The sequence below is a fragment of the Balaenoptera ricei genome, chromosome 11, assembly GCF_028023285.1.
Source record: "Balaenoptera ricei isolate mBalRic1 chromosome 11, mBalRic1.hap2, whole genome shotgun sequence".
NCBI classification, from domain to species: Eukaryota; Metazoa; Chordata; class Mammalia; order Artiodactyla; family Balaenopteridae; genus Balaenoptera; species Balaenoptera ricei.
In genome coordinates this window covers 91,711,105-91,739,066 of record NC_082649.1, presented here as the reverse complement: position 1 = coordinate 91,739,066, position 27,962 = coordinate 91,711,105, and positions in this window count along the sequence as shown.

Below are 27,962 nucleotides of genomic sequence, written 5' to 3'. Positions count from 1 at the left end.
ATTCTTATATCCAGTAGTTACCTATAGAGAAGTCAAGATGTACAAAGAAAGGGATTGGCTGATAATAGGAGCTTCGTAGACAATTTGTGGCCTGAGTGAATGAATATAGCTAGGAAGTGGCAGAAGCAAAACTTGAACCCAGGTCACTCTGAATCCAAATGCCATTATCTCTGGGAAACTAGATTTTAAAATGTAATTAAGAACAGAGACTCTTTTAACCTCTCCACTTAACTAACTTGCCAGAGTAATTCATACCACTGCCTCTGATAAAAATATGCTGACTAATGCATCTAATAGGCTACGCTCAAGTACTTTTGTTCCTAGCAGTTGAGGTGGATGATTCTTACTTGAATTAGTATTTTAATTAACTGACCTACTATTGTCCTGATTTCACTGAAGAAGTGGTCATCCACTGTACCAGATATAGAACTTTTTGTGAGTTAATAGAGATTCTAAAGACAGAAAATTTTTTTCCTTGACAAATTATTTATTTGTTGCCTAATGCATATAAAGAATAGTTATTCTTTTTTAACAATTAAAATTAAATTATTGAAAGTCCTAGCTGTTTGAATTTAATACCCAGTATAAATCTTAAAATCATTAGAATTGAGGTAGTTATATATGTGCATATAAATCTTCCTAAAAATATTCCACATAAACTCTTTTTGAAAGGATTATTTTTAAATAATGGGAAAATAGGAAATAATATAGGAAATATTAAGAAAATAATTGAAAAATATTTTTTAAACTACTAAATCCTTTAAAAATATATTAGAAGGACTTGATATGAACAAGAAGAAGGCAAGGTCTTCTGTCCAGTGGGCGAGCCTCTGTTGAACTCAATCGGTTTTGGCTCCAGTGTACTTGCTTTTAACCACTACCTTTTATTTGCTTTTTTCTGGGAAATGCCACTCTGTACAAGTTCTGTACAAAGGGCTTAAGGAGCTTTCTGATTGAAGCAGAGAGGAGAAGACATCCGAGCTGAGTTGTGAATGGCTCATGGGAGCTCAGCAAAAGAACAAGGAAGAGAGAAGGGTTGGGGGAGCAGGTTAGTCAAAAGAAAACCTATGCAGAGACCAGACACACGAAGCCGCACAGCAAGTACAGAGAGTTTAAAGCAGTTCCGTACTAGCAGAGGGTCGGGTAAATGCTGGCCCCCGGTGAAGGATGAAACCAGGAAAACATACATGCCGTGTCTGGAGTGGGAAGGCTTTAAATGCCAAGCTTAGTCTTCAGCCAAGGAGCCGTGAGGAGCCACTGAAGAATTTAAACAGTGGGCCAAGGAACTCATATTTTCATTACTGAACAGTCTTCGTGGCAGAGGTGTATACAATGATCTGGAATGGGGACAGATGGGGTCTCTCTGAACCTTCCTTATCAGTGTTTGCTGACTTCTCCGCTGCCTACGCTTTCCGTGCAGCGGTGATGCAAGAGCCAGTCCTTGGCCCCTTCTTCTTACTCTCCACACTCCCTTGTTCATACTTATCCAGTCCCATGACTCACAAATGGCTGCAAGCCAGCTGGGTCCCTCTCATGAGGAAGAGTCCATCACTGCCCACTAACAGCTGCTTGGAGCTGAGGAATCTCAAACTCCGTGCATCCAAATCTGACTCATAATCCTCCAAACTGTATCATGACCTCAAATCAGTAATGACCTCCCTATTTCATCAGATAGGCAAGCCTATCAGAAAATCAGATTTCCTAAATCCCTCTCTTTTTTTCCTTTTTTTAAGTTGTGATAAGGACACTTAACATCGAGATCTACCCTTTGAAAATTTAAAGTGCAGAAGACAGTACTGTTAACTGTAGGCGCAGTGTTATACAGCAGATCTCTAAAGCTTATTCCCCTCACGTAACTGAAAGGTTATACTTGTTGAAAATCAACTTCCGATTTCCCCTCCCCCCAGTCCCTGGCAACCATCATTCTACTCTCTGTTTCTATGAGTTGGATTAGTTTAGATACCTCATGTAAGTGGAATCATGCAGTATTCATCCTTCTGTCTAAATTCCTCTTTTTCTCTCATCACTTCTCCCGTTTTACTCAGTTTCAAAATGATGCTTGAATCATGTTAACCTATTACCAGCCCCATCCTTGCTCTTGGTGTGGGTCTTCGATATCTCTCCCCTGAGCTGTGTCCCCTGGTCATCTCCTAATAGAATGGGACCCTTTGTGTCCAGTCTTGCCCATCTTCCATCTATTTTCCACCCTCTGATGAACACAGTCCTAAAATATCAGGCTGCCCCTTGCTTAAATCTCTTCTCTGTTTCCCCATTGCCTACAAGATGAAGTCAGCACAGTTCTCAACTCTTAACTGTGAACTGGAATCTCACGAGGGGCTTTCAAAATGCACAGATGTCAGAATCCCACTCCCAGAGTCAGAGTTACATGCTCTGGCGTGAGGCTCAGAAGGGCTGGTTTGTCAAAGCTCCCAGGTGATTCTGATGCGCAGCCATGAGTGAGAATTACCGCCATGAGCCACAGAAGCTGTCACTGATTTGCCCGTTGCTTACGTCTCCCCTTTCTCTCCCAACATTACCCCACTTTCAGCTCATGGCTTGTCCTTCATCCATGTTGAAAGAATGGTAAATTCTCAAATATGTCAATCTATTTCAAGCCCTCTGGCTTTAACATATGCTATTCTCTGTGTCTGGATGGCTCACCTTCCCTCCTCACTATCTGCCTGATTCTTCTCACCTCAAGCAGAACTGACTACTCCCTCCCTGGGCACCCAATCCTTCAGGTTCTTCCTCATATTTTAGAACATCTATTGCTTTATTGCATTTGCTCTTTACCTGCCTGTCTTCCCCCATAAGAAATAACTCCCTGAGTTGAGAGTTCAGGTCCAGTTTTGTTCCTAGTGTTATCCCAGGACCTTACATCTAGAACAGAGTCTCTCAGCTTTGGCACTGTTGATATTGTGGACTAGATAATCCTACTGTGGGGCTGTCCTGCACATTGTAGGAAGTCTAGCATCCCTGCTCTGCCCACTAGATGCTAGTAGCACATCTCCTGCACTCGGGATGATTACAAGCGTCTCCTCTGAGTGGGGGTAAGGGGGCAAGATCAGCCCTGATTGAAGACAGCTGAGATGCTAAAGCTGATTGGAGGAGGGAATTCATCTAAGGTAAGGCAAACTGCTACAAATTGATGGCCTCTGTGAGTCAAGCCTCCTTATATCCACACCTGTGGAGTTCCCCTCCCCATACTGATGCAGGGCTTGGTCATGTGACTTGCTTTGGCCAATAGTCATCAACAAGCGTGGTGCCTGTGGAGGCTTAAAAATCGCTTGTTGAACGGGGGCTCGCTTCTTGCAGTTTAGCCACCATGTGAGAAGTTCCGGCTAGCCTCCGTCAAGATGAGAGGCCAGGTGAAAATAGAGACACCCAGACATTAAGGAGAAAGAAGGTGTCTTTCCCAACATCCCAGCCAAGACAAGCTTCCAGCTTACCTACCACATGGATATGCTCAGGTAAGACCAGAGTCGGAGCCTCCCTGCCAAACCACAGAGTCATGAGAAATAATAAATCATTGTTTTAAGCCACTCGCTTTGGGGTGGCTTATTAGGCAGCAGTGCAGAATGTGGAGCTAATTGTCCAGGTCCAGTGGAAGAAATGGGGAGTCTGAACAAGGGCAGTGGTAGAGGGAATAGAAAACATGGGAGTTAATTTGCTTTTCATGTTTTCTTCTGGAAAATCTAAGTCTCCTGAAGGATTTGATTTTGTAAATAATGGATGATTTATACTTGCACACATCTTTAAGGATTTGAAATCCCTTATATATCTTGGTACTTTTTTCTTAAGTGTTTGCCATGCATTGGACTCTTTAAAGCGTATTTCATTTAACTCTAATAACACTGCGAGGCCAGTCATGATATCATCCCATTTTACAGATTAGGGAGCCGAGGTTCATAAAGACTTGGCCCCATCAAACAGCTAGTGAGTGCTGGAGCTAGAATTCAGGTCGAGCTACGTGTGGCTCCCAAGACATTACTTTCAAACGCTCTACTGTGTTTTCCACAAAAGCCTTTGGTGTAATTTAAGATCTTCTTTATTCTTGATGGCAGGAAAGATAAGGTATTTACCATGCCCTTCATTCTCAACAACTCCTTTCCCTGGTACATCTTCACTTCCTGAACCATAAAAGCTATAGGAGGATGGATGTGGACATAGACTTGCAGCCTATCGTAGGAGCCAGGGAAGATTATTTGCTTTCAATTGATCAGCCACTTAGTTCTCTCCCCTCCTTCCATATCTAAGGGAAATTCAGTCTTTACTAGCTGATCCCAGGGCTCTTTGTGATGCAGAATTAAGAGCTCAGGTAGAAAGTCATCTAGGGTGGACAGAGCCACAGGTGTGCTTCTACTAAAGGCAGGGATTTGAGGGGCGAGACAGAGGGATCAGCTCCAAGAGGGAACAAGTTCACCTCTGGCCTTTTGATAAGTCAAGGTCACGCATTCCCTTGTGAATGTTGTGAACTGCACAACCAAGGAATATAAACTTTCTTGGGAAAAAGTCAAGAAAAGAAAACTTTTCTCCAAACTTAGTAAAGGCCGGGCCCATGCTTAGTCATCCTTATCATTCCTGCAGCTGTGAGACCTTCTATTGAGATTGTCTCCTCCCCTTCACCAAAAGCAGGGTCAGGAAATCCCACCTGAGAAGCTGTCACTGAAACAAGGATTTGTTGATTTCAATCTCAATTAACAGCAGCTGGCAGTCTTGACTGCTTCTGGTGACAAAGGTGCATAAAAAGTCCAGTCGTCTTTTAGTCTAAATGTTCCTTTTCATGTTTAAAGTTCTTACAGTCAAACAGACGTTAGGCGTGCCCATTCGGATTTGCTGAGTTGGAAATAGTTGTGTATCCATTTGTTTGCCAAGGTGAGAAGGGACTAACGTTCTTAGGACAGTGCAAAGTGTGGTATAGTCAAGTGCTAGTTAACTGACTGCATATATCTAAGTTGATAGTTTTCTGGAAAATACAATAAAAATTACTTGGTGCTCAAGTCTAGGCCATTGTCAACCGTGACAACTTTTCTTTCTTTACTATTTAACCCGGCACATACCCAGCAGGGGGCACTGGTTTAAAACCAGAAGGCTTGATCACTGAATGGTTTCATTGCGATTAGACTATTTTTCTTTTCAAGCCATTTTCTAACTGGAGCAAATGTTTGAAAATGATGTGTACATTGGCTTTGGTAAATGGTTTATGAATTTAATCATCTTCAACACAACTGCAAACTGGATTCTATACCAAGTCTATCAATACAGTAGCCACTTGCCACGTGTGCTATTGAGCATGTAAAACATGGGTATTTTTAATTGAGATGTGCTGTAAGTGTAAAATGCATACCAGGTTTTGAAGATTAAGTACCAAAAAGTAATGTAAAATGCCTCACTGGTTTTTATATTAATTACCCATTGAAATAATATTTTGGATATATCAGATTAAACAAAATAAAATTTGAGCTGGTCTCAGTTTTTCAAAAATATGGCTGCTAGAAAATTTGAAATTACAGGTGTGGTTTGTATTGTATTTCTATTAGACGGCACTACATTTTCTTGTACGAGGAAGTATTTTCCCATTATACTGTCTTTTTTCGGTTCACTCAGTAGTTTTGCTTTCTCTCAGTGTTTCTCATTTTCTCAGATGATTCCAGAAACCATGAGACCCAAATGGGACTGTGGCATTAAGGGAATTATCTGAAAACTATTTTTAAAAATAATAAGGTGCCTCTCAGAGCTCTTATTATCACCTTGGGAGTGTGTTTTGAACTCAGAGAAGGAGTCTTCTGAACCCAGAAGTGTATAACAGCAAACAGGAAAGTTCTATTTGACTAAAAAAAAAAAAAAAAAAAGACTGTTCTTGGTTAAATGCCGAGGGTTTTGTTTTTTTTTTAATGCTAAGGTTTTCGAAACAAAACTAAGCCCCTAGTTTATGCCAGAGACTTTTACATAATCACCTCACTTAATTCTTGCAGAGAAGCTTAGCGAGATTCAGAATTAGTACTATGCTACAGATGAAAACTTGAGACTCAGAGAGGTTAAGCAACTTCACTGAGATCACACAGCTGGGAAGTGACAGAAGGAACTTTGGAACTCTTATTTGTTGAGTCTGTTAGGTCCTCTCTCTGTAAGTCTCTGGCAGATGAAGAGCACCCTGGGTTTGGGGTCGGGGACTGGCAAGTGATGAGTGAGTGGGCTCTGCTTGCTCCCAGGTGGTCTTCTGTATCAACAAGAAAGGAGGGAGCTGGCTAGTTGAGAGCAGTGATATCACCGTCGACAGCTGTAGGATGCTGAATAGATCAGTTACCACACTCAGAGAGCATGTGCACAGAACAGAAAGCAGTGCCTTCTTCTGTGATCTCAAGATAAATGTTTCACTGTTCTCAGCTCTGGCTGGGGCCCATTTTCAGCAACAAAAGAACTGCTTTAGAACTATAAATATTCTGCTGATTAGACAAACTGGGTTCATTAGAAAGATCAGGCAGAAAAGAAAAGTTAGAGGGAAAGCAGAATTTATCAGCGCAGTTCAGACTCTTGGGCTTAGTGAGGTGTCATTTTCTCCACAATTGGATTCCTGAGAACAGCAAAGCCATCTCTTCTGTCATCACCCCTATTGTTCTCTCTTGTAAAAACCAGGGAAGTGTCACGGTAATTGTGTTCATGGCATCTTTGTCATTTTCTAGGCTTTAAATGAGCCAGCCCCAAAACAGTGCACATCAAGCTGGGTTAGGCAAAGGGAAACTTAGTCTGCCAGGAAGAATACATATTTGTGTAACAGCTGAGCTGATGATAATATTGACTGAGCATAGACTATTTTATAGACGGCTTACCAGCACTATTTCACTTAATCCTAATTCACATTAAGAGAGCAGCACAGTAATCAGCCCTATTTTACTGAAGAAGACACAGAGGCTCAAAGTTGATGTAACCTGTTCAGAGTCATGGGGCTGTCTAGGCCAGGATTTCAACCACTGACTCACCATGACACCATTCTGCCTTACTTAGAATATCTTACTTTCATGAAAAAAGCTACTTTCTTTCTCTGGTCACTTTCTTGAAAGAAAAAAAAATGCAAAAACCTATATTGAAGACATTTGCAACACACTGGATCCTCTTCTCCATTTTCATTCTCTAACACAAAGTTGATACCAAATGTCAGTCCATGTATTTATGAAGGTAGTTGCTTCCTACTCACCTCATTTTGCCATTTCCTTTTTTTTTTTTTTTTAATTTCATTTATTTATTTTTGGTTGCACCAGGTCTTAGTTGCAGCAGGTGGGCTCCTTAGTTGTGGCATGCATGTGGGATCTTAGTTCCCTGACCAGGGATTGAACCCACATCCCCTGCACTGGAAGGCAGATTCTTAACCACTACACCACCAGGGAAGTCCCTTGCCATTTGCTTTGATTCGAAGAAAGGAATAACTAAGAGCAACCTTTACTGCTGTAATTGGATTTTTGCCATCGAGAATGGCTTGGTCCAATTGTATCCTAGAAGAAATAACACACATTTTGGGTTTAGTTTTATAGAACCTGTTTACTGTAACCTCAGAGGTCTCAAATTTTATCTAGGATTGCATTATGTTCAAAACTTGCAACTTGGTTGTAACCCACTAGGGAAAAAAAAGGCTAATTTAAGAAGATCTTTCTACTCTTGTCTTCCAACCTTCACAGTGGACATACCCATCTGAAATTTACATTTGTAGTAATCTTGAACTCTGCATAAAACTTCTAAAAATGGTCTTATCTACCAACTGCAGGAACCATAAGGATAATCTGGTCTCCAAAATCATTACTGAAGCATTTTGGTTTCCTTTGTGTTGTTGAGAGATTCTGTCATTTCTTCAGTATGTGGTTTTTATAGAAAATCTTTGTTTAAGACATTATGTATCATACATACAGTATTAGATGAAAGGGGATAATTTGGGTAAACTATTATTTTTATTAGTACTAACAACATGGAGCTTGCATTTTTAAGAGAAACCGTTTAATTGGCCACAGTTGAGGAATTAAGAGTTTTCAACTTGTGTTGGAAAGCATAAAGGATATTGAGTATGGTTTGGGGATTAAAAAGGGCAAGGGTAAGGGGCCATTTTGCTGCTGGTTTACCCCTTCCTAGTGAAAATGGAATACGTCTCCTAACTATAGAAACATAACAGTTATTTAGAGCTTTATGAAATTATACTATGTTCTTCTATTAGAAATAACCCAAAACAGAACATGCAATTCAAGATCAAGATTCTGAATATACTTTTTCAAGAAAAGCTAGGTCCTTTAAAAAAATAAAATGAGTGACAGATAATCCCCAAAAGGCATTATGGTAGATTAATCTCTCAATAGAGAATACTATTTCTATTTTGTGGATTTTGTACTATCTGAAGAATTTGAATAAAAGCCTGTTTTCTTTTCCTTATTTTTTTTTTAACATCTTTATTGGAGTATAATTGCTTTACAATGGTATGTTAGTTTCTGCTTTATAACAAAGTGAATCAGCTATACATGTGGATATATCCCCATATCCCCTCCCTCTTGCATCTCCCACCGACCCTCCCTATCCCACCCCTCTAGGTGGTCACAAAGCACCGAGCTGATCTCCCTGTGCTATGTGGCTGCTTCCCACTAGCTAGATATTTTACATTTCGTAATATATATAAGTCCATGCCACTCTCTCACTTCGTCCCAGCTTACCCTTCCCCCTCCCTGTGTCCTCAAGTCCATTCTCTACGTCTGCGTCTTTATTCCTGTCCTGCCACGAGGTTCTTCAGAACCCTTTTTGTTGATGCTGTTGTTAGATTCCATATATATGTGTTAGCATACGGTATTTATTTTCTCTTTCTGACTTACTTCACTCTGTATTACTCTAGGTCCATCCACCTCACTACAAATAACTCAATTTCGTTTCTTTTTATGGCTGAGTAATACTCCATTGTATATATGTGCCACATCTTATTTATCCATTCATCTGTCGATGGACACTTAGGTTGCTTCCATGTCCTGGCTATTGTAAATAGTGCTGCAATGAACATTGTGGTACATGACTCTTTTTGAATTATAGTTTCATTAGGTCCCATTTGTTTATTTTTGGTTTTATTTCCATTTCTCTAGGAGGTGGGTCAAAAAAGATCTTGCTCTGATTTATGTCATAGAGTGTTCTGCCTATGTTTTTCTCTAAGAGTTTTATAGTGTTCGGCCTTACATTTAGGTCTTTAATCCCTTTTGAGTTTATTTTTGTGGATGGTGTTAGGAAGTGTTCTAATTTCATTCTTTTACATGTAGCTGTCCAGTTTTCCCAGCACCAATCATCGAAGAGGCTGTCTTTTCTCCACTGTATATTTGTGCCTCCATTATCAAAAATAAGGTGACCATATGTACATGGGTTTATCTCTGGGCTTTCTATCCTGTTCCATTGATCTATATTTCTGTTTTTGTGCCAGTACCATACTGTCCTGATTACTGTAGCTTTGTAGTATAGTGTGACGTCAGGGAGCCTGATTCCTCCAGATCCATTTTTCTTTCTCAAGATTCCTTTGGCTATTCAGGGTCTTCTGTGTTTCCATACAAATTGTGATTTTTTGTTCTAGTTCTGTGAAAAATGCCATTGGTAGTATGATAGGGATTGCATGGAATCTGTAGATTGCTTTGGGTAGTAGAGTCATTTTCACAATGTTGATTCTTCCAATCCAAGAGCATGGTATATCTCTCTGTCTGTTTGTATCATCTTTAGTTTCTTTCATCAGTGTCTTATAGTTTTCTACATACAGGTCTTTTGTCTCCTTAGGTAGGTTTATCTTCTCAAAGACCCAAATTTTAGTTTTATAGATCTTTGCTATTGTTTCCTTCATTTCTTTTTCATTTATTTCTGGTATGATTTTATTTATTTATTTCTGATTTTATTCTTTTTGTTGCAATGGTATATGGGAGTGTTTCCTTAATTTCTCTTTCAGATTTTTCATTATTAGTGTATAGGAATACAAGAGATTTCTGTGCATTAATTTTGTATCCTGGTACTTGGCCAGATTCATTGATTAGCTCTAGTAGTTTTCTGGTAGCATCTTTAGGATTCTCTATGTATAGTATCATGTCATCTGCAAACAGTGACAGTTTTACTTCTGCTTTTCCAATTTGGATTCCTTTTATTTCTTCTCTGATTGCTGTGGCTAAAACTTCCATACTATGTTGAATATTAGTTGTGAGAGTGGCAACCTTGTCTTGTTCCTGATCTTAGAGGAAATGGTTTCAGTTTTTCACCATTGAGAATGATGTTGGCTGTGGGTTTGTCATATATGGCCTTTATTATGTTGAGGTAGGTTCCCTCTACGCCCACTTTCAGGAAGTTTTTGTCATAAATGGGTGTTGAATTTTGTTGAAAGCTTTCTGTGCATCTATTGAGATGATCATATGGTTTTTCTCCTTCAATTTGTTAATATGGTGTATCACATTGATTGATTTGTGTATATTGAAGAATCCTTGCATTCCTGGGATAAACCCCACTTGATCATGGTGTATGATGCTTTTAATGTGCTCTTGGATTCTGTTTGCTAGTATTTTGTTGAGGATTTTTGCATCTATGTTCATCAGTGATATTGGCCTGTAGTTTTCTTTTTTTGTGGCATCTTTCTCTGGTTTTGGTATCAGGGTAATGGTGGCCTCATAGAATGAGTTTGGGAGTGTTCCTTCCTCTGCTATATTTTGGAAGAGTTTGAGAAGGATAGGTGTTAGCTCTTCTCTAAATGTTTGCTAGAATTCGCCTGTGAAGCCATCTGGTCCTGGGCTTTTGTTTGCTGGAAGATATTTAATCAGTTTCAATTTCAGTGCTGTGATTGGTCTGTTCATATTTTCTGTTTCTTCCTGGTTCAGTGTCAGAAGGTTGTACTTTTCTACGAATTTGTCCATTACTTCCAGGTTGTCCATTTTATTGGCATACAGTTGCTTGCAGTCGTCTCTTATGATGCTTTGTATTTCTGCAGTGTCAGTTGTTCCTTCTTTGTCATTTCTAATTCTATTGATTTGAGTCTTCTCCCTTTTTTTCTTGATGAGTCTGGCTAATGGCTTATCAATTTTGTTTATCTTCTCAAAGAACCAGCTTTTAGTTTTATTGATCTTTGCTATTGTTTCCTTCATTTCTTTTTCATTTATTTCTGATCTGATCTTTATGATTTCTTTCCTTCTGCTAACTTTGGGGGTTTTTTGTTCTTCTTTCTCTAATTGCTTTAGGTGTAAGGTTAGGTTGCTTATTTGAGATGTTTCTTGTTTCTGAGGTAGGATTGTATCGCTATAAACTTCCCCCTTAGAACTGCTTTTGCTGCATCCAATAGGTTTGGGGTCATCGTGTTTTCATTGTCATTTATTTTTAGGTATTTTTTGACTTCCTCCTTGATTTTTTCAGTGATCTCTTGGTTATTTAGTAGCGTATTGTTGAGCCACCATGTGTTTGTATTTTTTACAGGGTTTTTTTTTCTGTAATTGACATCTTGTCTCATAGCACTGTGGTCCGAAAAGATACTTGATACGATTTCAGTTTTCTTAATTTTACCGAGGCTTGATTTGTGACCCAAGATGAGATCTATCCTGGAGAATGTTCCACGAGCACTTGAGAAGAAAGTGTATCCTGTTGTTTTTGGATGAATGTCCTATAAATATCAATTAAGTCTATCTGGTCTAATGTGTCTTTTAAAGCTTCTGTTTCCTTATATATTTACATTTGGGTTGATTTGTCCATTGGTGAAAGTCGGATCCCTTTTAAATTCCCCTACAGTTATTGTGTTACTGTTGATTTCCCCTTTTATGGCTGTTAGCATTTGCCTTATATTTTGAGGTGCTCCTATGTTGGGTGCATAAATATTTACAATTGTTATATCTTCTTCTTGGATTGATCCCTTGATCATTATGTAGTGTCCTTCTTTGTCTCTTGTAATAGTCTTTATTTTAAAGTGTAAGAAGTGTAAGAATTGCTACTCCAGCTTTCTTTTGATTTCCATTTGCATGGAATACCTTTTTCCATCCCCTCACTTTCAGTCTGTATGTGTCCCTAGGTCTGAAGTGGGTCTCTTGTAGACAGCATATGTACGGGTCTTTTTTTTGTATCCATTCAGCCTGTCTATGTCTTTTGGTTGTAGCATTTAATCCATTTACATTTAAGGTAATTATCAATATGTATGTTCCTATTACCATTTTCTTAATTGTTTTGGGTTCGTTATTGTAGGTGTTTTCCTTCTCTTGTGTTTCTTGCCTAGAGAAGTTCCTTTAACATTTGTTGTAAACCTGGTTTCATGGTGCTGAATTCTCTTAGCTTTTGCTTATCTGTAAAGGTTTTTCATTTCTCCATGGAATCTGAATGAGATCCTTGCTGGGTAGAGTAATCTTGGTTGTAGATTTTTCCCTTTCATCACTTTAAATATGTCCTGCCACTCCCTTCTGGCTTGCAGAGTTTCTGCTGAAAGGTTAGCTATTAACCTTATGGAGTTTCCCTTGTATGTTATTTGTTGCTTTTCTCTTGCTGCTTTTAATATTTTTTCTGTGAATTTAATTTGTGATAGTTTGATTAATATGTCAGGTTCCTTATTTATCCACTCTTCCTAAAATTGGGGGAAAATTATATATGTGTGTGTGTATATATATATATATATATATATATATATATAAAATTATAATGTACACACATATGTGTGTGTATATATATACATACATATACATTTAGAATATTAAATATATGTATGTATGTGTGTATATATACATATATATACATACAATTATATATATATAATTCCAGCAGATGCAAGGCATGGTATAATTTGAAGAAAATGTAAGTAAATAAAATATTGATACATAAATATAGCCAAGTAGAATGTGAGGTTGTAATTATAGTCTTTGATGTGCAGATGAAGAATTTAAATGAAGAATTAAAACTTGAAAAGTTGTGTGATTTTCCTCAAGGATACAAATTTAGCACAAGGATTTAGCTTTTACTTGCCTCTTCTAGTTTTGCTGGGTCTCATCCCATGTACAGGGAAGACAGAAATTACAATAGAGAAGCGAGTACTACTTTCTCTTTTACTTCTCTGGTTATTTGCTTGAACTCATTTTTTCTTCATTGTGAATTTTCAGAATGTTTCCCACCAGCCAGGGAGTAAAACTCATTAATTTATTAAGTAGTAAAGGAACTAGAGATCATTGTAATAATACTTGAATCAGCAGCATAATGGATTCCATTTGGAAGTGCCTACTAGGATCACTGTCATTATCATCAAAACACATTTAATTTGCTTCCTTAGGCAGTGTTGACCTCCAGGAGTCTACCTCTACTCATATTTAAAGAGAACTTGACAAGATTAAGTATTTGTACAGGGAATGACCTACCTTTTTTTACTTCCCTCTTTTTGCTTACCTTTCAAATTGTTATTTCATTTGGAAATATCTAAAAGTAAGACATTGAATCCTTTCATCTACTCTACAGAGATTAGGATTAATACTGCTCTACTGTTTCTAGAAAGTGAACTATGAGATAGAGTCAGCTCTCTGTGATTTTCCGAGTCTTTGATGTTATTAACAGCATTAGTAATTATAGCTAACACCTTCTAGAATGTAAGTGCCAAAAGAGCAGTGGTTTTGGCTTGGTTTTTGAAGTGTTTTATCTTAATACATAACAGGCACTCAATAAATAATTGTCAATAGATAAATAAATTGATTACACCTTCCTAAAAAAAAAAAAAAGATGTGTCTTGGCATGTTTCTCCTTGGATTTATCCTGAATGGGACTCTCTGCACTTCCTGGACTTGAATGACTATTTCCTTTCCCATATTAGGGAAGTTTTCAACTGTAATCTCTGCAAATATTTTCTCAGACCCTTTCTTTTTCTCTTCTTATTCTGGGGCCCCTATAATTCAAATGTTGATGCATTTAATGTTGTCCCAGAGGTCTCTGAGACTGTCCTCAATTCTTTTCATTCTTTTTTCTTTATTCTGTTCCATGGCCATTATTTCCACTATTTTATCTTCCAAGTCACTTATCCGTTCTTCTGCCTCAGTTATTCTGCTATTGATTCCTTCTAGGGTATTTTTAACTTCATTTATTGTGTTGTTCATCATTGTTTGTTTGCTCTTTAATTCTTCTAGGTCCTGGTTAAACATTTCTTGTATTTTCTCCATTTTATTTCCGAGATTTTGGATCATCTTTACTATCATTACTCTGAATTCTTTTTTGAGTAGACTGCCTATTTCCTCTTCATTTTTTGGTCTGGTGGGTTTTTACCTTACTCCTTCATCTGCTGCATATTTCTCTGTCTTCTCATTTTGTTTAACTTACCATGTCTGGGGTCTCCTTTTCACAGGCTGTAGGTTCATAGTTTCTGTTATTTTTGGTGTCTGCCCCCTGTGGGTGAGGTTGTTTCTGTGGCTTGTGGAGGGGACTAGTGCCTGTGTTCTGGTGGATGGGGCTGTATCTTGTCCTTCTGGTGGGCAGGGCCACAACTGGTGTGTGTTTTGGAGTGTCTGTGAACTTAGTATGACTTTAGGCAGCCTCTCTGCTAATGAGTGGGGTTGTGTTCTTGTCTTGCTAGTTGTTTGACATGGGGCTTCCAGCACTGGAACTTGCTGGCCGTTGGGTGGAGCTAGGTCTTAGTGTTGTGTCGGAGAGCTCTTGCCGATTGATAATACGTGGGGCCGGGAGGTTTCTAGTGGTCCAGTGTTCTGGACTCGGCCCTCCCACCTCAGAGGTTCATGCTCGACACCCAGCCAGAGCACCAAGACCCTGCCAGCCACATGGCTCAGAAGAAGAGGAAGAAAGACAAAAAAAAAAAAAAAAAAAATGACAGAGCGAACCCTAGGACAAATGGTAAAAGCAAAGCTGTACAGACAAAATTACAAAAAGAGGTATACATATACACACTCAGAAAAAGAGGGGAAAAAAAAAAATATATATATATATATATAATAAGCTCTAAATACTAAACTAAGATAAACATAAAACCAGAAACAAATTAGACACAGAAAGCAAACCCCAAGTCTACAGTTGCTCCCAAAGTCCACCTCCTCAATTTTGGGAACATTCGATGTCTATTCAGGTATTACAGAGATGCAGGGTACATCAAGTTGATTGTGGAGCTTTAATCCGCTGCTCCTGAGGCTGCTGGGAGAGATTTCCCTTTCTTTTCTTTGTTCGCACAGCTCCTGGGGTTCAGCTTTGGATTTGGACCCGCCTCTGCATGTAGGTCTCCTGAGGGCGTCTGTTCCCGCCCAGACAGGACGGGGTTAAAGGAGCAGCTGCTTCCGGGGCTCCGCCTCACTCAGGCGGGGGGAGGGAGGGGTGCGCATGCGCATGCGGGGTGAGCCTGCGGAGGCAGAGGCCGGCGTGACGTTGCACCAGCCTGAGGCGCCGTTTTTTCTCCCGGGTAAGTTGTCGATGGATCCCGGGACCCTGGCAGTGGCGGGCTGCACCGGCTCCCGGGAGGGGCGGTGTGGAGAGTGACCTGTGCTCGCACACAGGCTTCTTGGTGGCGGCAGCAGCAGCCTTAGCGTCTCATGCCCGTCTCTGGGGTCCGCGCTGATAGCCGCGGCTCGTGTCCGTCTCTGGAGCTCGTTTAGGCGGTGCTCTGAATCCCCTCTCCTTGCGCACCAGGAAACAAAGAGGCAAGAAAAAGTCTCTTGCCTCTTTGGCAGCTCCAGACCTTTTCCCTGGACTCCCTCCCGGCTAGCTGTGGTGCACTAACTCCTTCAGGCTGTGTTCACGCCGCCAACCCCAGTCCTCTCCCTGCGATCCGACCGAAGCCCGAGCCTCAGCTCCCAGCCCCGCCCGCCCCGGCGGCTGAGCAGACAAGCCTCTCGGGCTGGTGAGCGCTGCTCAGCGCCGAGCCTCTGTGCGGGAATCTCTCCGCTTTGCCCTCTGCACCCCTGTGGCTGCGCTCTCCTCCGTGGCTCCGAAGCTCCCCCCTCCTCCACCCGCAGTCTCCGCCCGCGAAGGGGCTCCTGGTTTGTGGAAACCTTTCGTCCTTCACAGCTCCCTCCCACTGGTGCAAGTCCCATCCCTATTCTTTTGTCTCTGTTTTTTCTTTTTTCTTTTGCCCTACCCAGGTACGTGGGGGAGTTTCTTGCCTTTTGGGAGGTCTGAGGTCTTCTGCCAGCGTTCAGGAGTTGTTCTGTAGGAGTTGTTCCACATGTAGATGTATTTCTGATGTATTTGTGGGGAGGAAGGTGATCTCCACATCTTACTCCTCCGCCATCTTGAAGGTCTCGCTTCCTTATTTTTTTAAACAAATGTCCAGTCCTGCCTGATCCTCTTAGGGTCAGACTTTAAGAATCAGCATCTTACTTGACATATCCATGTCATGAAAACAATGCTTTTTTGCATGTGAATTATATGAGCATATTGTGAAAAAGCAGATTCTGATTTAATGGGACTAGGATGGCACCTGAGATTGATCATTTCTAACAAGCTCTTCACTGCCGCCCATGCCACTGGCTAGCTGACTACACTTGATGTAGGAAGGAAGGGAGGCTGCCACATTGAGCCTCACTTTCTGTCTCTCTTCTCATTCAATCCAACTGCAAGTCTTTTGGTTCTACCGTCAGACACTATGCCTGATAGGACCACATCTCCCCGAATTGCATAGATAAGACCCTGAACCAAGGCACTGTCTCACCCTTCCTGATTACTGTCCTTGCTTCCTAGATTCCTGACTTCTGTCTTTGACTCTTGCCCTCGCCCCAGAATATTCTTCCTACAAATGGCAGAGACATCATGTTTCACACATAAATTAAATGATATCAAACTTAATTGTTATTATCTTCCAGCCCATTGTGTGCCAGCCCATTAAAAACAAAATCTGAACTCTGCCAACAGTAAAACCCTCCATTATCTGCCCCAGTTTCCTCTTCCCCCTTGTCTCCTATTTTTCTCTTCCTTTTACTCCATGCCAGCCATACTGGCTGTCTTGTTACTCCTTCAAAATACCAAGTGCATTCTTACCTCAGGGCCTTTGCACTTGTTTTCTCTTCCTGGGAAGTTTGTGTTCCAAATCTTTGAATGGATCATTACCTTACATTATTCAGTTCTCTGTTCTAATATCTGCTCTTCAAATAAACCTCCTACATACCTTATTTTAACTTCTTATGTTCCAGTTATTATGGGTACTTAAATAATCACCAAAAATTACATGGCTTCAAAAAAAAAAAACAATTTTGTTCTCTAATCTACTGGTCAGAGTTTGGTGGGAATAACTCATTTCTCTTCCTCTCAACTTTGGCGGGCGTGCCTCAAAGCCTGGTGCTAGAACAATCTGAAGACTCATTCACACATACGCCTGACAACTGGCCTGAAAAGACTGAGCAGCTGGGCCCAGGCATCTGTCTGTATCTCTTGTGGTATCACCACATGGTCTCTTTCTCTTAGCTGCTTCAGGTTAGCCAGACTGTAAAACCCCGGGGAGTAGGGGGAGCTGTGTGGAAGCCAAATGGCCATTTGTGATCTAGCTGCAGCAGATATGTACGCACTGTCACTTCTGCTTGATTCACATCTGCCAAATTCTGTTTGTTGGAAGCAAGTTACTAAGGATGGCCCATATGCGAGGGGAGAGAAATTAAATTCCACCTTTTGGAGGAGGAATGTCGAAGACTTTGTTAAACATTTTGTAAAAACCATCACATATTCCAACTGCTCACCCAGTATCTTTCCTAGCAGTGCTCACAAGGTGAAATCACACTCTTCTTGGTTCCTCTTACTAGAATATAAGTCCCATGAGAGAAGGGAGTTGGTCCTCTTTACTGCTGTATCTCCAGCAACTGAAACTGCTGGACAAAGAGTCGGCTTTTACAAGTACGTGATGATTTGTTTATTTAATAAACCTATTTTCTCTGCAGAGCTCAGTTGAATTCCCATTTACTGCTGTTACTAATTGAGTTCACACAGGAAATCCTTAGAATAGTGCAGCTACATGGTTTATGCTTAATTAATACTAGGTGACATTCCTAATAGTAGCTAACGTTGATGGTACACTTCATACACACCTAACTCTTCACATGGATTACTTTATTTAATCTCCTAAGAAATCTACAAGATGGTACTGTTATTACACATCTACTTAGTGGCAGAACTGGAATTCAAAACCAATCCTGCCTAATTCCAAAGGAAACTTGTCCTGGCTATTCTATTTCACTTTTTTTGTCTTTTTTTAAGGGGGGCTGGGGCGGTGCTGTAAGCTTCAAATGAGTTATCTGTGAGAGTGACTTGCCAAAAGTACACTGCTAAAGGAGTGTAATATAATCCTTTATTTGCTTATGTGTCTCAATCTTTGTGATAGACATTTGTGTGCATATTTCATCCTTATTTGTAAGTTTTTATTTTCAGGCAATGACTGTACTTGTCTATCCCACAGTGCCTTAGATAGACCAAGAGTTTGATAACTATCTGAGGAATTAATGTGTAGGGTCCAGAAGTCCTGATAGGAAGAATGATCTTAAAATTTTAAAATGTATATTATTTATATGCATCATATGCATAATTCACTATTTGCAACTAAAATGCCTCACATTGTTTGAGAAGTAGATAGGCAATTGTCATAAAATAGCCACTTGACTTACTATGCATGGAATCATGAAAGTGGAAAGATGGAAAGAGTGGAAAATAAGGTTCAAAATTCCGATGTACCTCTTAGTAGAATGAGCAAACTCCTAAATGTTTCTGTTTTAAGCTTTAAAGATGAATTTAATTATTGCAATTGGATTGCCATTGTAACATTAGCTAACAACTCAGGCATGTCACACAATTATCATTTCTTTTTTGTGGTGAAGGTAATTAAGGTCTAGTCTCAGAACCTTTGAAATGTATAATACAATATTGCTGACTGTAATCATTAGGCTGTGCATTAAATCTCTAGTTGCAAATTTGTACCATTAAACAATGTATACCCAATTCCTTGGGCCCCTGGTAACCACCATTCTCCTGTTTTCTGAGTTTGGCTTTTGGAGATTCCACATGTGAGTGATACCATATATATTTGTCTTTGACTTATCTCACTTAGTATAATGCCCTAAAGGTCCATCTGTGTTACAGATGGCAGGATTTCCTTTTTTCTGGCTGAGTGATATTCCATTGTATATATAAACCACTTCTTCTTGATCCATTCATCCATTGATGGATACTTAGGTTGTTTCAATATCTGAGCTATTATGTTTATTGCAGCGTTATTCATAAGAGGGCAGATAACTTTTAATATCCTGTTTTCACTTCCTTTGGATATAGGCCCAGAAGCAGGATTGATGGATCATTTGGTAGTTCTATTTTTAACTTTTTTGAGGAACCTCCATAAGGTGTTCCATAGTGGCCGAACCAATTTATATACACACAGGTTTCCTTTTCTCTACATCTTTGCCAACACTTGTCTTCTTGATGATAGCCGTTCTAACAGATCTGAGGAGATATCTATATTTTTTATCTGTGTTTCCCTGATTATTAGTGACTTGGAGCATTTTTTTCATGTACCTGTTGGTCTTTTAGAAATTATTAAAAACTTGTATTTTAAAATTATGAAAGTTTATCATGGAACACAAATTGTTGTCTTTTATTACATAGAAAATTGTTCTTAAATGACTGTGTTACCCACAAATGTTTTAATGGAGGCATTCCAAACCCTTGATCGTTGTTACCAGGGAGAAATAGGGCATGGCCTGTGATGAGTCTTGGGTCTCCCAAGTGTCACCCTTCAATTGTTTCCTTTTTAAAAGGTGTTTGATTTTGTTTGGAGTAGCAATATGACGAGCCCCAAGGGGAAATTCACAATGGATTTTAGCCCATTGTGTCTATTCTGTTTTCCTCTGCTAGATGTGTGCCCAATCATGTGTCATTAGAATTATCCATGTAATAAAATTACGTTCAATGAAATGTAGTGGAGTCTACTGCAGGACTTCTAGGGAGGGGATGCTTTCTGATAAGCTGAAATTGTACTGTTGCATTTTTTTCCATCCCTTTCTGCTTGAGCCATTGATGACTTCCTCATATTTGCAACAACACAAGAGACCAATAAAATTGAAATTCACCCTCATCTAATAGAATCCTGAAAAAATTGAGCCTCTCGATAACCCTTGTACAGACTACCTACAGATTTCTTAAGTAAACAATCAAAATTCTATGAGTACAGCCACTCCTTATTTGGTTATTGTTGGGATTACTCACAGTTTACTGTACCCTAACTTACCCACATTAGACAATCTCAAAAATCTAGAATGGTCGCAAAGCAAGGGTTTCATTTACTATGTTGAAACAGTAGCATCTTGAAAGAAGCAGTTTTGATTCTAGCAAAAACAGAAACAAAAAAAACCAGAAACAAAAAACAAGCCCAACAAAAACAATTCTAATTTTCTCAGTCTTGAGCCAGCCAGACATCCAGAACTGATCCTTCTCATAAGCCATCAATAAAATTTCACTTAAATTTAGTTAAATGTAGCGTGACCAGTTGAGCAAAAGGACAATGAAGAGTTCTCAGACTATTCTTCATCAGTTCTACTGACTTAAAAATTTTATACTCTGTTATTTAGAGACCTCTTATTTTTGTATGGACTGACCCTTTGAAATTCTGTGAAGGAACTGAAAACATTGTAAAGGAACTGAAAGAAGTTCAGGGCATCGGGATCCAAGACTGAAAAGTCAGGTGGCAAAGCCACCCAGCAGAAGTGAAAACAAGAGTAAGACCATGTGAGGCCAACTTAGAGAGTTAGGACTCTGTCATAGCAAGAAGGAGCAATTGCTCTCCTAATGAGAGTTAACTTTTCTAACTGCAGCATCAAGAAGAAGTTAGATGGGGCAAGATGGAAGAAGATGGGGGAAAGTGACCACTCAGTGGTTGATGGTATTTAGACAAAAATAATGGTAGCCTAAGTATGGGGCTGGATAGAAGGGACCATGTGTGAAGGTAGTTTAGGAAAGTATATAAAAACAGAACAGGAGTTGGTGTTAGGTTAAAATAGAGACATAGAAGGAATATGAGTAGTTACAATGACATCAACATTTGGGTTTCAGATTTAAGAAAACCAGATGGAAGATAGAGGAACTGTTTGCTGGGAATGGCAAATTAGGCCAAATTCTGCAGAGAAATAACATTAAAAGAGAAACGTATAGAAGACATTGGTGAATAGGTTAAGAATACGGTCACTCTGGGGGAAGCCAGACAGTTGTGGATTGAAGAGGGGGGTGGGCAGTGAGTTGTCAGAGATGGTGAAGGCAGATGAATATTGAAGAGGTGGACAAGAGAGGAGTTAACTGGAGGGAAATGGGAATGGAAGGTGGAAGGAACATCTTTGTTTGAATAGGAGGGAGCTGAGGATGTTTCTTGGATCCATCCTGAACAGTTATTACCTTTATTCTCATCTCTTACAAGTCATACACTAAAACAAACAGATTTCTGTTGTTTTCCCTTCCTGTGGCAATGCAGGCAATACGCAGAAAATAGTCAGACTCTGAGAATGTGATTCCCAGAGGTAGTGTTGTCACACAGAAACCAAAAGGGACCATTTTAAAGTTGAAAACAACAATAAAAGTGCAAGCTCACTGGGACTACAATGCTTCTAGCCTCCTCTTCCGTAGCAGACGTTGCTGAGAGGCTGCTGCTTGCTACCTGGGTGCCTTCCTCGTAGGATCCTCCTGGAGGAAAGCAGAATCTCCAGTGTGCGGCCTCCCTTCTCAAGGGGCCTCCTGTTTCTGTTCTGTTTTCACAGAAAGCCATTTCAGCTTTTGTTTCACTTCCCCTTGTTGAGCACAAGTCCATTTCTACAAACAAGGTGCCAGATAGCTCATGCGTAGAATTGTGTATCAGCCTTGGAAAACCGACTATGTTTGTGGTAGAGATCCCTTCCTTTCCCCAAAATCTGTTTCCTCTGGGTCCTGGGTACTTAATGAGACTCCATTTCCCAGCCTCCATCGCAGTTACGGGCAGTCACGTGCAATGTGCAATGTGGGCTGAAATGATACCTGTCACTTAAAACCTTCAAGTGTTTTCACACATCCTTTTTCTTTTCAACTACCTAGAATGGATACAAAGTCCAGGATAAACTTGTAAGCTACTTATTGAAGATAATGGTGTCAAAATGTAGAAGTCTGTGTCCCTGATTTAGCACCTGGAGGAGAGTCGTCTGACAATCAGAAATTTTTATCAGCGAGACATAAACTTCTCGGGTATTAAGCTTTTGAAATTCCAGAGTTTAATCCATAAAAACAGCGACAATAGTAACAAATACATTATTTATTCATGGTAATAATGTGCCATATATTGATTTATATACCACTCACTATATGTAAAACTATTATATTATTTAATTCTTTTATCAACTCCATGAAGTAAGTATCATTATCACCATTTTACAGGTGAGTTTAGGTTTCAGAGCAATTACCAAATGATCCCAATAGCTTCTACAGTAACTCTCTAAAAGCCATGTAGGGACTTATAGTATCTTCACCTGAAACATTATTATGGAACAAATTCCAGGAATGTTTGCCTATTTATAACTTCTGCTTCAGAGCAAAAGTAAGCTCTTAATTCATTTTTAAATATATAGGTATAAAACATTTGAAGAATGCAGAGCTAAACTATTATTTACAGTATTATAACTCACAGTAACATTTTAATTACCTCAAATCAGATTTTCTACCATGCATATGCAAGGTCAAATTCTAGAGTCCTTTTTAAAATAATAAAAAAGGGAAAGGTGCTCTCCTGTTAAAGTCCAAGATATAGGAGTACATCATAATAAAAATTTGCCGGACATTCCTTTCACTTGATATAACCTATTTAAAATGAATAGCTCAAAACCAGCCTGGCTTGACCTAAGTATATTTGCAAAATCTTGAATATTCACACTATGGCTCATTGAAAAGGCAGTGGGCTTTACGACAAGATTGACAACGAAAGGAAAAATGATGAGGAAAATTGCCTTACTTATCTGCTACAGTACTCTTGATTGCCAACTGTAATTTTACGGTTCATTATAAGAGGGGGAAAAGTTTGACTGTCAACTTGAGTACGTGTATATCATATTGATACAAAGAATAAGTTTGCTTGAAACACTCTTAATGAAGCCACTATAACTGTGTGTTTTTGAGGCATCAATTTTCATCGTTTTACCCCTAATGGAGTTATGTGGGTAAAATATTTAAAGGTCATCAAACACTGTGGGATGTGAATGAGCTGTAGGAAAGTGAAGATATTAAAATCACACAGGGGTGACACAGGCTATTTTCTGAGTTATCCCTTGATATAACATAAGATTTGACTGAGTAATTGAGGTAAATAGCATTGCTTTCATAGATGTCAGGATAGATCAAATAGGGGTCAGAAAACTTAACAACTTTAATCACCCTTTAACATAAGAGAATGCCACTCTGCAGTACCGTGGGGATGCCCCCATTTAAAGTCTTATTTCCCTATTTTACTAATAGTACTAAACTTCACTTTTTCAAGGGATACTTCCATACTCAAAACACCTGACTACCTTCTCATTATCTAGACCAGTGCTATTCAATACTACAGCCACTAGACATGTGTGGTTATTTAATTTAACTTAAAAGTAAAAATAAAAATTCAGATCTCAGTTACAATAACCACATTTCAAGTGTTCAGTGCCTTCAGGGGGCTTGTGACTACTGCCTTAGACAATGCAACTCTACAACATTCCCATCAACTCTGAAAGTTGCATTTGATAACTCGGATATAGAGCTGGGCTACCTGATAGGATACCCACTAGCCACGTATGGAAATGTGGCTAGTCCACACTGAGATGTGCTGTAACTCTAAAATACACAGCAGGTTTGGAAGACATAGTTCAAAAAGAATATTACATAATTTCAGTAAGTTTGTGTGCTGATTACATGTTGAAACAATGATATAGGATGGACCTAGAGTCTGTCATAGAGTGAAGTAAGCCAGAAACAGAAAAACAAATACCGTATGCTAATGCATATATATGGAATCAAAAAAAAAAAAAATGGTACTGATGAACCTTTTGATAGGCTCAAAGCAAAGAAGGGCTGTTTGCCAAGGGTTTAACCTCAAGCCTGAGGTTGAGAAGCAGACATTTATCTTATCTTTGGAAAGTAACAAAGTCAAGATAAATGCAGAACGTATTCAAAAACCCCTTATTTGAAGTTCTGTAACTAGGTTGGAAATTGAGGCTTCTTCCTTCTGTCAAGGAGACTCAGTCCAGTCAAAGGTGGCAGGCTCTATTCTTACTAGTATGATTCTTTGATGTTACATCCTTTTGTTAATTATCAAAAGCAATTTTTACAGGCTAATAATAAAATTTCATATTTCTTGACCTAGCGTTAAAGTTCATCCATGGTCTCTGTCATTCCCAGTAACATCCCTTATTCTTCTTCATACACACTGTGATTATGCAAAAATGTCCTGTTCTTGCCACTTCTTTGGCTCATATTCCCTGTACCTAGAATGCTCTTCCCACTCCTTCTGTTGAAATGTTTCAAGGCTTAATTCAAGTATCATAGCTGCTTTTAAAGTCTTCCCAGATTTTACCCACCACAGTCAAACTAGCATCAAACAGATATTTCAAACTGATCTTGACCTTCCTTGGGCAAATGATGGACACACTTTTTAATTTGTGTTATAACTATTAAGTCCCCTTCCTTCGTTCCTTCCTTCGTTCCTTCCTTCCTTCATTCGTTCGTTCGCTCGTTCCTTCCTTCCTCCCTCAGTCATTTCCACCCATCTAATTCATGCCAGACGTTACTAGGCAATACATGTATATGTTGAGATATTATTCTCAACATATTTTGCAGGCTATAGGTGAAATAGGAGATAACTAGGTAGTATTCTTTGAGGAGCTGTTGGAAAATTATCTTATGAGTCTGGTATACTGTCAGAAAATCTGATTTTTCTTGGCAAGGATAAAATATATCTGACATAGGAAATTCTATACTTCTGAAAAAAATATGCTAGGAAGCAAAAGCTTGGTGCTTTGCCTGATTTACTAAGTGATTTGGGAAATAATACCTAGGCACCAGGAATACTAAGACATCTTGTGACTGTTTCCTCTTCAGGCAATCAATCATCAATAAATAAATAAAAATAGAGTATTGTTGTCCAAACTTTTTTCATAAGAATCACAAAAAGAATGATTCCCAGGCCTGGTCCCCAGGGATTATGATTAGTGAGTTTAGAGAGGTCTAGAATCTATTATTATTTTTTTTTTTTTTAACGAAGCATCCATCCCAGTAATTACAAGGAAAGTTTGTGACCTAACTTCACACTTCTTAGTGTATAAGAGTCACTGGGAGGCTTGTTAAAAAATGGAGATTGTGCTGTCTCACCTCTAATGATCCTGATTCATTCAGCAGATCTGAGGTGGGGTTCAGGAATCCAAAATTTTAATGAGCATTTCCAGGTAATTCTGACTTGGGTTCATAGACCACAGTTTGAGAAATACGGGAATCAATTGCGACTTATGAGAGTTGAGAGATTGCCTAGTTGATGGCTATAACTCCGGCAACCAGAGCAGAGCTGGTGCTCAGTAACCATTGCTGAATCAAATCGAAATTCCCTATGATGCGGTATTGTTTTATCTAGCTAAAGAAACCATTATTAAGAAGGGAAAAATGAACTGATTTACTAATAAAATAACAAAGATTGATATGTATCTTCCAGTCCTCTGTGTCTTCAGTACATTGATTGTTTCCAATTCATTCTTTCATTTATTCAACAAATACTTCTTGAAATCCTACAATAGGCCAGGCAGCCTGTGAGGAACGGGTGATACAGCCATAAATAAGGAGACATACCTTCTGTCCTGCTGGAACCCAAGGTGTAGGAGGGTTTTATGGTTATCTATTGCTGGGTAATAAACCATCCCAAAACTTACTGGCTTAAAACCAACAATCATTTATTTTGCTCACAATTAGCAGTCTGAATAGAGGCAGTGGGACATCTGTCTCTGTTCCATGTGGCATCAGCTTGGGCATCTACTGTGGCTGGGAGGTCCAGTTTCAAGAGGCTGCCTGGCCATTTGGCGGTGACTGTCACCTGTGCGCCCAGCTGGGGCTATCAGCAGGGGTCCTGGTCCCCCTGCATGTGGCCTTCCCAGGGGTTGCTTGGGCTCCACACAGCATGGAAGTCTGAGGGTAGCTGAACTTTTTACGTGGATGCTGGCTTTCCTCAAAGACAGTGTTGTGGCAGAACAAGGTGTAGGCTGCAAAGGCGTCTTCCTAGGTAGCCTCTGAAGTCACAGAAGGTCACTTCCACTAAGTTCTGTTGGCAACTCAAATTGCTAAGGCTGTCACAGATTTATAGGGTGGGAAATTTTCTTCCAACTTCCACTAGGAGAAGTAGCAAAGAGTTTGTTGCCATTTTTAATTGTTCACCGGATGAGACAGATATTTAACAATGAACTAGATACACTTGCAGTAAGTACTACTAAGAAAAAGTATCTGGTGCTATGAAAACTTAAAACAGAGGGAGATAATTAGGAAGGGACCCCCTAAGGAAGTAACATTAAAGATGAGACAGGCTCCAAGTCACAGTGCTCCATAAAATGTGAAGAGATAACAATTAGAAAGCAGGTAGAAAAAGTAGGCCAAAGAAATGAGGCTAAAAATGGTAAGAGGTCGTCTTACTTACTTGCTTGATCTGTGTTAGGCACTATTTCCAGACTTTGCATCTATTATCTCATTTAACTCATAAAAATCCTAGGTGGTAAGTAATCGTATTCCCATTTTGCACATACTGAGAAATAAAGAGCTCCCCAAGGTTACAGAGATAGTGAGTGACAGTGCCAGGGTTTTAGGGTCTGGTTGTATTCTAGAAATTTGAGAGTAGGGGCTTCCTTGTACCAAAGGCAATTACAGTGAGGAGCCGTGAGTAGCTAGGAAATTCCAATGGGGGAGCTGGCACCCATGGAGAAAGTTATGCAGAAAGTAAGAATGAGCAAACACCAAACATGAACTTCATCTCCTGCACGCCTTGCTCTGGTGAAGGGTTGTAATTTTCTCTCACAGCGGAGTGTCAGAAGGAGATTGAAAAATAACAGCTGGAGTCCCATTTTTAAGTAGGGGAGGGAAGTCATTCCCTTTGATTTGGCTCCATTTTCCAACTCGAATTTTTTTAAGCCCTAAAAGACCTTAACTACCTCTTTCTCCAGGTACAGTGGAAATGGATGATCTTGCAGCACGGGACAGGATTTGCTAAATAAATAATATCACTTTAAATAAACCTTGAAAGGTGTAAGTCACTTGTATAGGTTTCCACAGGCCGAGGTGACAGTTCAGTAAATGCATCACCTGAGTGATGTGGTTCTTATGATGTACAGATGTAATACTTCATCTGGACCAGTGTGATATAGTATCAGGTCTGTGTTGCTTTGATGATGTATTACTTGGTAAAATGAGGTTAGCTGTCAAAAACTCATTCCAAGGAACTGAAAGTTTGGCTGGGGGAAAAAATTCATTTCAGGCCTTTAAAAAATACATTTTTCACTTGAGTGGAGGGAGAGATGACATGGTTAGAGTCAAAAGGCTTGAGAGCCTTGTGAACCCTGGTGAAAAAAAAAAACATCTTTCAATACAGACAACTCAGGGGAAAGTCAGGACCAAATCAACGAAGCCAGAGCCTTCCTATTTTGCAGGAGCCAATCACACACAATTGCAGAATGGTACAACTTGGGTGACTTTTTGTAACTTCCACTACTATGTCCTTGAGACAGCACAGGATGGAAAAATTATTTGCATAGGTGTTTCAAGAGACTAAATTTTCATAATAAACATTTGGAATTACTGTTCGGTACATGGGCTAGAAATGTCTTATTATTTAGCATAGCCCTATTTATGGATGGCTTAACAACTGTTGTTTTTTTATAGAAGGTGATAATGTATTCTAAAATGATCTTTAATACTGATATTTCAAAATCTGTTCTTAAATATGTGTGTGTTGTATGAAATTTAAAAAAAAAAAAACCTTTCAATGTTTTATTTGGTTTCAGACG